Raw genomic sequence first — 11,748 nt, 5'->3', positions numbered from 1 at the left:
ATCTTTGACTAATACTTGTTTAAAGTTCTTAACCAAGCTTTTGGCAAATCGTCTTCAGGGTGTGATCCTGAAATGTATCCACCGCAACCAATATGGGTTTCTACGGTGTCGATCCATACAGGACTGTTTGGTGTGGTGTTCTGAATACATTCACCAATGCAAAGCTTCCAAGAGGCTTATCATTCTTCTTAAACTTGACTTCACAAAGGCGTTTGACACCATTGAGCATGAGCTAATTCTTAGGATTTTGAAATGTAAGGGATTTGATGATCGTTGGACAAGTTGGATTGACAGCATTCTGTCCACAGGCTCCTCTTCGGTTCTTTTGAATGGAGTGCCTGGTAACCACTTTGTTTGTCGATCAGGTGTTCGCCAAGGTGATCCGCTATCTCCCTTACTCTTTGTGATCGCGGTGGACTTACTTCAATCAGTTGTAAATGAGATGTGCTCCAGGAATATTCTCACCTTGCCAATCCCAACTACATCGATGGACTATCCGATCGTACAGTATGTTGACGATACACTTATCGTTCTTCCTGCTATTGATAGCCAGCTCATTGCATTCAAATAAATGCTTGATGTCTTTGCCAAATCAACCAGACTAAGGGTGAATTTCAGTAAGTCCTCTTTGATACCCATCAATATGACTGATGACGAGGGCACACGTGTTGCTGCCTTGCTTGGATGTGATGTTGGTTCCATGCCATTCACTTACCTAGGCCTACCAATGGGTACTTCCCGGCCAACAATTTATGATCTGTTGCCTTTGGTGGATCGTATTGAGAGACGATTATCTGCATCCTCTTGTCTCTTGAATCAAGGAAGCCGGCTCCAACTTTTACAGTCTGTCCTTAGTTCTATGCCAATATATTTCTTGTGCACCCTTTCGCTACCGTAGGGTATCTTGAAGTAGATTGAGCGGATTATGCGGCAATGCTTGTGGAGAGGGAACACGGATACGCCCCGGCAATCTTTAGCGGCTTGGGACTTGGTATGTCGTCCAAAATCTTTTGGTGGTCTGGGAGTTATGGACTTGAGCGTTCAAAACGATGCATTGCTCATCAAACATCTTTTTAAGTTCTTCAATAAGATGGACGTACCATGGGTATCTCTTATTTGGGACACTTATTACGCCTCTGCGCCCCCCAAGTCACGCAAAGCTGTGGTTCTTTCTGGTGGAGAGATGTTTTCAAGCTGTATGATAAATATTGCAAGTTGGCAGTTCCACTAGTTCGATCGGGGGATACGGTGATATTCTGGCTTGACCGTTGGCAACTTGGCAACAATACGGTTAGCATGCAACATCAGTTTCCGAGGCTCCACTCCTTTGTGATCGACGACACTCTAAGAGTCAAGGATATTCTGGAGCTACCAGACCCAACTGACAATCTCCATCTGCCACTGTCTGCTCAGGCCTTTGAGGAGTTTAATCAACTTCAGGAATTGCTTACTATGGTTAATCTTCAAGATGGGCAAAATGATGTCTGGAAATGGCCTTCCAAGTCTGGGGACTACTAGTCCAGGATTTATTACTTGTCATGCTTTTCGGACACAATGGTTGATCCCATATTCAGGTGGATTTGGAAATGTTCTTGTACACTGAAGTTTAAGGTTTTTGGGTGGCTCCTTTTGATGGATCGCCTAAACACTAGAGACATGATGCAGCGGCGGCATTGGATTATCCAGGATGACACTTGTGTTCTATGTCACTTGGCATCACATGAGGACAGAACCCATCTCTTCTTCGCTTGCAATTTTAGCTAGCGTATCTGGAACTACCTGGGTATTTCACGGAATCCTCAACCAAACTAGACCACTTATGACATGGATTCTGATGCTATGAGGGATTTTGGACATCCTTTTTTCTCTGAGATAGTGTTCACTGCCACTTGGAATATTTGGATGCAAAGAAATGGGAAGATCTTCAGGAATGAATCACCTTCTTTTAGGGCATGGAGGAGGAATTTTTTGCATGACATTTCTCTTTTAGCACATAGAATCAAATGTAAATATAGGAATAGTCTAATCTCTTGGATAGCTTCCTTACCCTAATCATTTCTTTTGTAAGTATTACTCTCTCCTCCTCTCTCTTAACTTTGTAACTTTGTACACTTTGGCTCTGTGGTTTAATAAAAGACTGTGAGGCTATTGCCTTGCAGTACATAGTCAAAAAAAAGATTGAAGAAGAAGTGTATGTTGCACAACCGCCTGGCTTTGAAGATCCAAAACTTCCTGACATGGTTTACAAGCTCAACAAGGCACTGTATGGCCTCAAACAAGCCCCTCGTGCTTGGTATGTGTAACGCCCTCGATGCGGCTATATCTCCCACGTGTCGAAGCACGACTTAGAGGCATAACCGCATTGAAAGTAATGTCGCAAGTGAGGTAATCTTCACACAACCCATGTAATACATAAGGGAAAGAGATAAATAGTTGGCTTACAATCGCCACTTCACACAATTACATGAATAAAGCATTACAACATCCAAATACAATCAAGGTCCGACAACGGAACCAAAGTAAAAGAAGAACCCCAAATGCGACAAGGTCCCCGATCGACCCCAACTGGGCTCCACTACTGATCGACTGAAACGAAACAACACAAAGGACAAGATCTTCATCGAGCTCCTCCTTGAGCTTGGTTGCGTCATCTGCATGGTCCCATCGGCACCTGCAAGCTGGTTTTGGAAGTATCTGTGAGCCACGGGGACTCATCAATCTCGCACCCTCGCGATCAAGACTATTTAAGCTTATGGGTAAGGTAAAGATATGAGGTGGAGCTGCAGCAAGCGACTAGCGTATATGGTGGCTAACATACGCAAAAGAGAGCGAGAAGAGAAGGCAAAGCACGGTCGAGAAACTATGATCAAGAAGTGATCCTAGAACAACCTACGTCAAGCATAACTCCAACACCGTGTTCACTTCCCGGACCCCGCCGAGAAGAGACCATCACGGTTACGCACGCGGTTGATGCATTTTAATTAAGGTCAACTTCAGGTTTTCTACAACCGGACATTAACAAATTCCCATCTTCCCATAACCACAGGCACGGCTTTCGGAAGTTCAAATCCCTGCAGGGGTGTTCCAACTTAGCCCATGACAAGCTCTCACGGTCAACGAAGGAATAGACCTCCTCCCGAGACATTCCGATCAGACTCGGTATCCCGGTTCTACAAGGCATCCTCGACAATGGTAAAACAAGTCCAGCAAGACCGCCCGATGCGCCGACATCCTGATAGGAGCTGCACATATCTCGTTCTCAGGGCAACACCGGATGAACACTACGTACAGCTAAAACCAGCCCTCAAGTTTCCCCGAGGTGGCACCGCAAGTGGCTCTAGTTTGTACCAACACTTAGACAAGCACTGGCCCGGGGGGGGGGGGGGGGTTAAAATAAAGATGACCCTCGAGATGCGCGACTCCCAAGGGAAAAAGGCTAGGTGGCGAATGGTAAAACCAAGGTTCGGCCTTGCTGGAGGAGTTTTATTCAAAGCGAACTGTCAAGGGGTTCCCATTATAACCCAACCGCGTAAGGAACGCAAAATCCGGGAACATAACACCGATATGACGGAAACTAGGGCGGCAAGAGTGGAACAAAACACCAGGCATAAGGCCGAGCCTTCCACCCTTTACCAAGTATATAGATGCATTAATTAAATAAGATATATTTTGATATCCCAACAAGTAAACATGTTCCAACAAGGAACAACAACTCCATGTTCCAATAAGGAACAAACTTCAATCTTCACCTGCAACTAACAACGCTATAAGAGGGGCTGAGCAAAGCGGTAACATAGCCAAACAACGGTTTGCTAGGACAAGGTGGGTTAGAGGCTTGGTTCAACAATATGGGAGGCATGATAAGCAAGTGGTAGGTCTCGCGGCATAGGCATAGCAAAAGAGCGAGCAACTAAGCAAGCAAAGATAGAAGTGATTTCGAGGGTATGGTCATCTTGCCTGAAATCCCGCAAGGAAGAAGAACGAGTCCATGAAGAAGACAAACGGACGTAGTCGAATGGGTCCTCACAAACGCGACGTTATCGGAACCAACCCGAAGAAGCAACACCGGAAAAGAGCAAACAACATAGTAAACAACCACCACATAATCATGGCATGATGCACAATCAAGTATGATGCATGTCCGGTTTAAATATGCATGGCATGGCAAAGTGCACAAACAAAACTACAAATTAAGTGGAGATCAATATGCAACGAGTTGCATATTGACGAAACACCACATGACTTATTTAGTTCTCTCTCGGTTATGTACCCAACAATATTAAATGTTGTTAAGCATGTCAAGAGGTGAAACATAAAGGGATTATCTATCTAAACAATTTAAATGGGGCCGGATATAGCAAATGACAAATCCGGTAAATCCCCATATGCATATAGCAAATTAATACAAACAACAATTTTAAATATTCTTGATGTTGTTAACATGATGCGGATGACATGTTCAAGTTTATGCAAGTTGTTAAGAAAATGTTGATAAGAGCATTATGAAGCATTTGTCACCGTGGTGGAAAGAAAAGGGGTGCCACGGCAACGATACGAAAACGGTGCCACGGCAGCGTTCCGGTTCTGGTAACTCGATTGAGATACCAATGCAAAGGAGAAGTGTGCGGATGCGTGCAAAAGATGGTGGGGCGCTCCCGGATTCCGGGTGTCCCACGAGTTGGCGACAAGGAAACAGGTGACAATTTGGACACGGTGCAAACCCGAGCATCTCAAACATCACAAGCATTCATTCACGGACGTCGTCTCGAGGTTATACCTTCGAAGCGTGCAAGTGGGGCAGTTCTTGTTCGGTGCAAAGTATAGGAATTAGTCGTTCTCACGACGGCGGTAGTGGAAGCAGTCGTTCTCGCATGCTCTAGGGTCAACGGTAGAGGTTCTCGCGATCTCGGTGACGGTAGTGGTACATGTTTATCGTTGCCCGAGTTTCCGTAGATGTTCATGTCACCGTAGTGGTACTTGGTGAATCCCGAAACGGTCTTGGCGCCTTCGCGCGTAGGGGTACTTGGCGTTTTACTCCACGGTCTTGGCGGATCCACGCGATGGTAGTGGTACTCGCGAAGAGGTACTTAACGAATCCAACGTCCTCGGGGCGACGGTAGTGGTACACACGACGTCGGGGTACTTGTCGGTCCGGTCTTGGCGGTGTAGATGTACACGTTGTCGGGGTACCTGTTGCATCACCGGGTGTAGTCGTACATGTTCGAAGCGGGACTTAGCGTATCCATGTACTTGGCAGTCTAGGACGTAGAGGTACACTTGTCCAAGTGGAACTTGACGATGACGGGGTCTTCAGGGTACTTGGCACTTGAGGTTCCAATCTGGTTTCGAATGCATTCACGCAACACACCGCAGGAGCAAGAGGCAACAACTTGGTGGGGTTCTGCCCATACATGGTGAATCGAAGTCGAGGCGAACGGCACTGCTTGAGAAGGCAAACGACGGCTGTGACGAGGCATGAGCAGAGGCCAAGGAGCTCGATGGGGCAAGTGGAGCAACACGCGGCAGGGGCGTCCATGAAGGTGAGCAGGGAAGGCATGGCAATGAGGCATGGGAGGATCCCGTGGCCGTGGAGGGCCAGCGGCGGCCTGGACAACGGCGGAGACGGGGCTGGAGATGGACGACGAGGAGGATAGCTTGGGGTCGAGCGTGGTGCAGGGCTCCGGCGGCAGGAGCAGGGAGCTTGGTGCGGCGACGGCAGAGGCGCGGCGACGACAGAGGCGCGACGCTCCGGTTGAGAGACTTGGCGCTCAGCGGCGTTGGGCGAAGCATGACGCAGCAGTGGGGCGACGAACGGGCGGCGGGGCTTGGCTGCTCGTGGAGGACGGCGGGCGTCGAGGCTCCAGGGCCTTGGCGCGGCGGCCCTCGCGGGAGACGGGGAGGAGGCGAGATGGCGCGGCGGCGGCCTCACCGGAGTGGAGAAGGCGGCGGCACTGGCTCGCGCATGCTGGGATCGGGATCGGGATCCCTATCTCTGTTGCGAGCGTGTGAGGAGGAGGGAATCAAGGAGAGAAGTGGGATCAAGGGAGCTGGCTTCTGGCGGCGGCGATGGGAACGAGAGGGAGTAGCGATCGGGCTCAGCTGGCGGCTAGGGTTAGTTAGGCAGGGGCCAGCTGGGCCTTGGGCCACTGGTGCGGCTGCTGGTCGTTGGGAGGCCCAGGTGGAAAGTGGTGCAGGCCACCTCTCCCTCTAAATATCTCTGTCCCTTCCTTCTCTTATAATTTTCTTTATCAGAAAAATAAGAGAAGACAAAGAAAGAAAGTGGGGGGTTAGGATACGAAGTTGGACTTGCGGATAATTATCACGGACTCGTAAAAATGTGCACGGTCCATGAAAAATAGGAGAGGCAAGATTGCAAGGATTTAATTCAAAGTCATTTGAATTTAATTCAAATGGTTTGAACAAGGGCTAGGAAAAAGATGTGTCCAAAAATGTTCGGATTTTTGGTAGAGCTCCGAAATATGATGAAAGAAATATATGGCCATGTTGGAGACCGAGAATTAAGATAACAAAGGCATTGGGATATTTTGCAAGTGTGTTTGCGTTAACTCCAAACGAATGGAATATTTTTATTTAGCTCCCTAATATTGGGAGGATATGTTATAAAGAGAATCACCATGTGAATTCCCTCGATTTAAATGGACCGAAGATCCATGCAATTTATTTAGTTGAGTTGCAAAAGATTTATGAGATGATGGCATGATGACATGATGGAATGCAAAAGATAAAAGGGCAAGCACAAATGAAACACACGACGAAACCCGGAATATAAGGAAGTCTTCTCGAGCATCGGTCTCGGGGCGTCACAACACTCCACCACTACGAGAGGATCTCGTCCCGAGATCTAGGATGGCACCAGAGGGAAAACGGAAGAGAAAGAGAAGAGGTAAAACTAAGTAGCTTCTTTGACAAACGAGGGAAACCACGAACCTTGAGAGGGTGAACAAATAGAAAGAAAGAAAGCAACGAAGAAGAACAAAATTGAAAGCACTCCGGTAGGGAAGAGTAACAAGGAAGAACAAATTCGGGCAGCACTCCGGTTGAAAAGTGATAAGGAACTTGATTAGATGAAAAGAACTTGAGCAGAGGGCACAACACTCCGGTTAAAACGAGATAGAGAAGGAATAAGAATGATATAATTTGGACAGCACTCCGGTTGAGAAGGGGTGCAAAATTTGATAAGATGAGAGAGCTCGAAAGAAAACACGACACTCCGGAATGGATCAGCAAAGAAAAAAACACTATCATGACAAAACAAGAAGATGGGTAGAAGAGAGCAACATCACAATGCCTCCGTAACAAAATAATAGAAGAAAGATAATTGAGATAGGAGAAAGGAGAAGAAAATGCCAACTTCTGCCACAAAAGAGCTTGAAGAGGCATCTTTAGGGGAAGGGTCGAACGGAATTGTTGGAAAAAACCAACAACGAAAAGAATAAGCTTGAAGTGGGCTTATAGAAGGCATGTCAACATTATGAGGTGACAACTTGCCACTCACGGGAAAGATTGGATTGATAACAACGACGAGACGAGAAACTTATTTCACCGGGAGGATAAAAGAAGAACTTGGATCATCTATAAGCACCATAATTAGCAACAATCCTTAGGGAAAGTTTTAGGTGAAATATAACCCAAGATAACTCCAAAGAAGAGATTGATGGATTTAAAATATCTCATGCTTAACAACATGTGAATCATGAAACACGAAGGAAAATTATCAAGAATGATGTAAAACCACCTCCAATGATACGGTAGAACGAATTGCACTCCGGATTGCAAGATGAAGAATGCTTGAACTCCTCAGAAAAGAATCTTGAAGAACACTTCGAGAAGGAATTAAATCCTTTATGAAACATCATGTAGAACCTTCATGAAGAACTCCGTTAAACAAAAGAATTATCAAACAGAAAGAAAGGGTAGTTGAGAACACAAGTTTGAACCTTGTAAAGATTTAGATAAATCTCCGTGGTGATATAATTGCAAGAGCTTGGGACTCCGGGAAAGAAAAATGAATCAAGTGAAACCGAGAATTTGATGAGCCTCCGGAATAAAGAATTAATCACTTGGATGAAGCAAGAATAAGAATTACGTTATGCGTATCCTTCACCAATTAAATTGATGACAATCAATGGATTTGGCACACTACTTATTATCGTACAAAGGATTAAGATAGATATAGCGCCAACTTGGGAAAATATTGAACGAACCACCGGTAGGATAGAAATAACGACTGAATCAATACAATAACAAAGGAATAGAAATCTTGAGCAAGCCACCGGTAAGAATTGAAAACGAACGAAGGAAAAATAAAGGAACACCGGGAATAATTATTAAATGGACGGAGATACTTGAGAGAATTTAGATACAAGAGAACGAAGGGATCACAAACTGATTAGAGATCACTTGAATGATGCACCGGTAAGATTTGGAGAACCATACCTGAAAGCTGAGAATGAATAAATTCTGAGATGATGGGCTCCGGAGAAGCAAACTGAAAAGAATCTTGAATTGCTCCGGATAGGTGAAAAGAATACTCACAAACAAAACAATTATGAGTGGATGACATTAAGCTAGAACCACGAATCTTAGAGAGAACGGATAGATATGGAGGAAAAGTCTTCTTCGTTCTTCAAAACCTGAGAATGACGACGAGAAACACCACCATGAATTGTTGATGCACTCCGGAATGCCAAATAGAAAAGGTTGAGTCATAGATGAAAAGAATTTGAAAGATCTTGGAGAAAGGCATTGGACCGATGATAATTCATTCTTATGTCAAACTTCGAAAAGAAATTTGAGGATAGCTCCGGGAAAAATAAGAAGAGTCAGGTAAGATCCTGGGAGAAGACCTGTGGGTTAGGGCCCACTCAAAAGAAACACCGTTGAACGATTCAAGAGAGAGAAAGCACCGGTTGAATTGAATGACTTGAATGAGGGAACATCCTCGAAAGAGCTTGAACGAAAGAAGAGTGGAAAACACGAATCTTCGAGATATCTTGAGCACTCCGGAACAAAAGAATAGCGAGCAGTGAAAGATTATGAGGTGTACCATTATGAGAAGGCATTTGAAATGAGGAAAAAGATATGACCAACACCGAAAGCTTGAATTGGTTCCACCGGAGAAGAAAACGAGTGATGAGAGACGAACTTGAAGCTCCGTTAGAATCTTCATGAGAATCACCGGATAAGAATATTGATAGAAAAGAATGGAGAGACTTCACATCAATAAGATGGATACTTGAATAAGAAATCTGAGTCCTTGAAGAAAAAGGGTGGGCGGGCGGGAAAACAAAGGCAGCTTGGGATGGATGAAACAAACACCGTTGAGAAAGCTGAGATTGAATCCTCCGGATGTTGAAGTGATCGGATCCGCTTGAAGAGAAGCACACCGGTTGAAAAGGATTGACATGACAGTCTCGATTATCAAGAAGGATTAGTATTCACATAGGAATATGAGAACACCGCTTAGGAAAGGTATGGAATCCACATTTGACTTCGAAGCAACTCGAATACCACAACTCAAAACCAAAAACAAAGGGTTGGCTTGCAGAATAAGCCAGAACAAACATATGATAGAGATTTCGTTCGAAGTTTTCGTGGTGGGGCCTACACGGGCTCGATCGTACATCACCATCATGTACAAGGCAGTGCACATGACATACGAAGCGTCCCCGAGTCGGCATAGCCAAGGACTATTTAAGACACAATGAGACCACTGTAAAACCGACCGTGAATAGGCGGACCACTAGACGTCGAACCCCAATTTCATATCATACATCTGTCGGAAAGATATCCGGTGACGGTAGTACTTGGTGAATCCCGAAACGGTCTTGGCGCCTTCGTGCGTAGGGGTACTTGGCGGTTTACTCCACGGTCTTGGCGGATCCACGCGATGGTAGTGGTACTCGCGAAGAGGTACTTAACGAATCCAACGTCCTCGGGGCGACGGTAGTGGTACACACGACGTCGGGGTACTTGTCAGTCCGGTCTTGGCGGTGTAGATGTACACGTTGTCGGGGTACCTGTTGCATCACCGGGTGTAGTCGTACACGTTCGAAGCGGGACTTAGCATATCCATGTACTTGGCAGTCCAGGACGTAGAGGTACACTTGTCCAAGTGGAACTTGACGATGATGGGGTCTTCAGGGTACTTGGCGCTTGAGGTTCCAATCTGGTTTCGAATGCATTCACGCAACACATCGCAGGAGCAAGAGGCAACAACTTGGTGGGGTTCTGCCCATACATGGTGAACTCGAAGTCGAGGCGAACGACACTGCTTGAGAAGGCAAACGACGGCTGTGACGAGGCATGAGCAGAGGCCAAGGAGCTCGATGGGGCAAGTGGAGCAACATGCGGCAGGGGCGTCCATGAAGGTGAGCAGGGAAGGCTTGGCAAGGAGGCATGGGAGGATCCCGTGGCCGTGGAGGGCCAGCGGCGGCCTGGACAACGGCGGAGACGGGGCTGGAGATGGACGACGAGGAGGAGAGCTTGGGGTCGAGCGTGGTGCAGGGCTCCGGCGGCAGGAGCAGGGAGCTTGGTGCGGCGACGGCAGAGGCGCGACGCTCCGGTTGAGAGACTTGGCGCTCAGTGGCGTCGGGCGAAGCAGGACGCAGCAGTGGGGCGACGAATGGGCGGCGGGGCATGGCTGCTCGTGGAGGACGGCGGGCGTCGAGGCTCTAGGGACTTGGCGCGGCGGCCCTCGCGGGAGACGGGGAGGAGGCGAGATGGCGCGGCGGCGGCCTCACCGGAGTGGAGAAGGCGGCGGCACTGGCTCGCGCATGCTGGGATCGGGATCGGGATCCCTATCTCTGTTGCGAGCGTGTGAGGAGGAGGGAATCAAGGAGAGAAGTGGGATCGAGGGAGCTGGCTTCTGGCGGCGGCGATGGGAACGAGAGGGAGTAGCAATCGGGCTCAGCTGGCGGCTAGGGTTAGTTAGGCAGGGGCCGGCTGGGCCTTGGGCCACTGGTGCGGCTGCTGGTCGTTGGGAGGCCCAGGTGGGTAGTGGTGCAGGCCACCTCTCCCTCTAAATATCTCTCTCCCTTCCTTCTCTTATAATTTTCTTTATCAGAAAAACAAGAGAAGACAAAGAAAGAAAGTGGGAGGGGGGGGGGGGTTAGGACACAAAGTTGGACTCGCGGATAATTATCACGGACTCGTAAAAATGTGCACGGTCCACGAAAAATAGGAGAGGCAAGATTGCAAGGATTTAATTCAAAGTCATTTGAATTTAATTCAAATGGTTTGAACAAGGGCTAGGAAAAAGATGTGTCCAAAAATGTTCGGATTTTTGGTAGAGCTCCGAAATATGATGAAAGAAATATATGGCCATGTTGGAGACCGAGAATTAAGATAACAAAGGCATTGGGATATTTTGCAAGTGTGTTTGCGTTAACTCCAAACGAATGGAATATTTTTATTTAGCTCCCTAATATTGGGAGGATATGTTATAAAGAGAATCACCATGTGAATTCCCTCGATTTAAATGGACCGAAGATCCATGCAATTTATTTAGTTGAGTTGCAAAAGATTTATGAGATGATGGCATGATGACATGATGCAATGCAAAAAATAAAAGGGCAAGCACAAATGAAACACACGGCGAAACCCGGAATATAAGGAAGTCTTCTCGAGCATCGGTCTCGGGGCGTCACAGTATGACACACTCAAGGACTTCCTGAAGAGCAAAGGCTTCAAACCTGGTTCCCTGGATCCCACACTCTTCACGAAGAC

The sequence above is a fragment of the Triticum urartu genome, chromosome 1A, assembly GCF_056163025.1.
Source record: "Triticum urartu cultivar PI428250 chromosome 1A, HENAU_Tu73, whole genome shotgun sequence".
In the NCBI taxonomy this organism is placed as follows: Eukaryota; Viridiplantae; Streptophyta; class Magnoliopsida; order Poales; family Poaceae; genus Triticum; species Triticum urartu.
The sequence above is the reverse complement of the archived record's forward strand: the minus strand, read 5'-3'. Positions refer to the sequence as shown.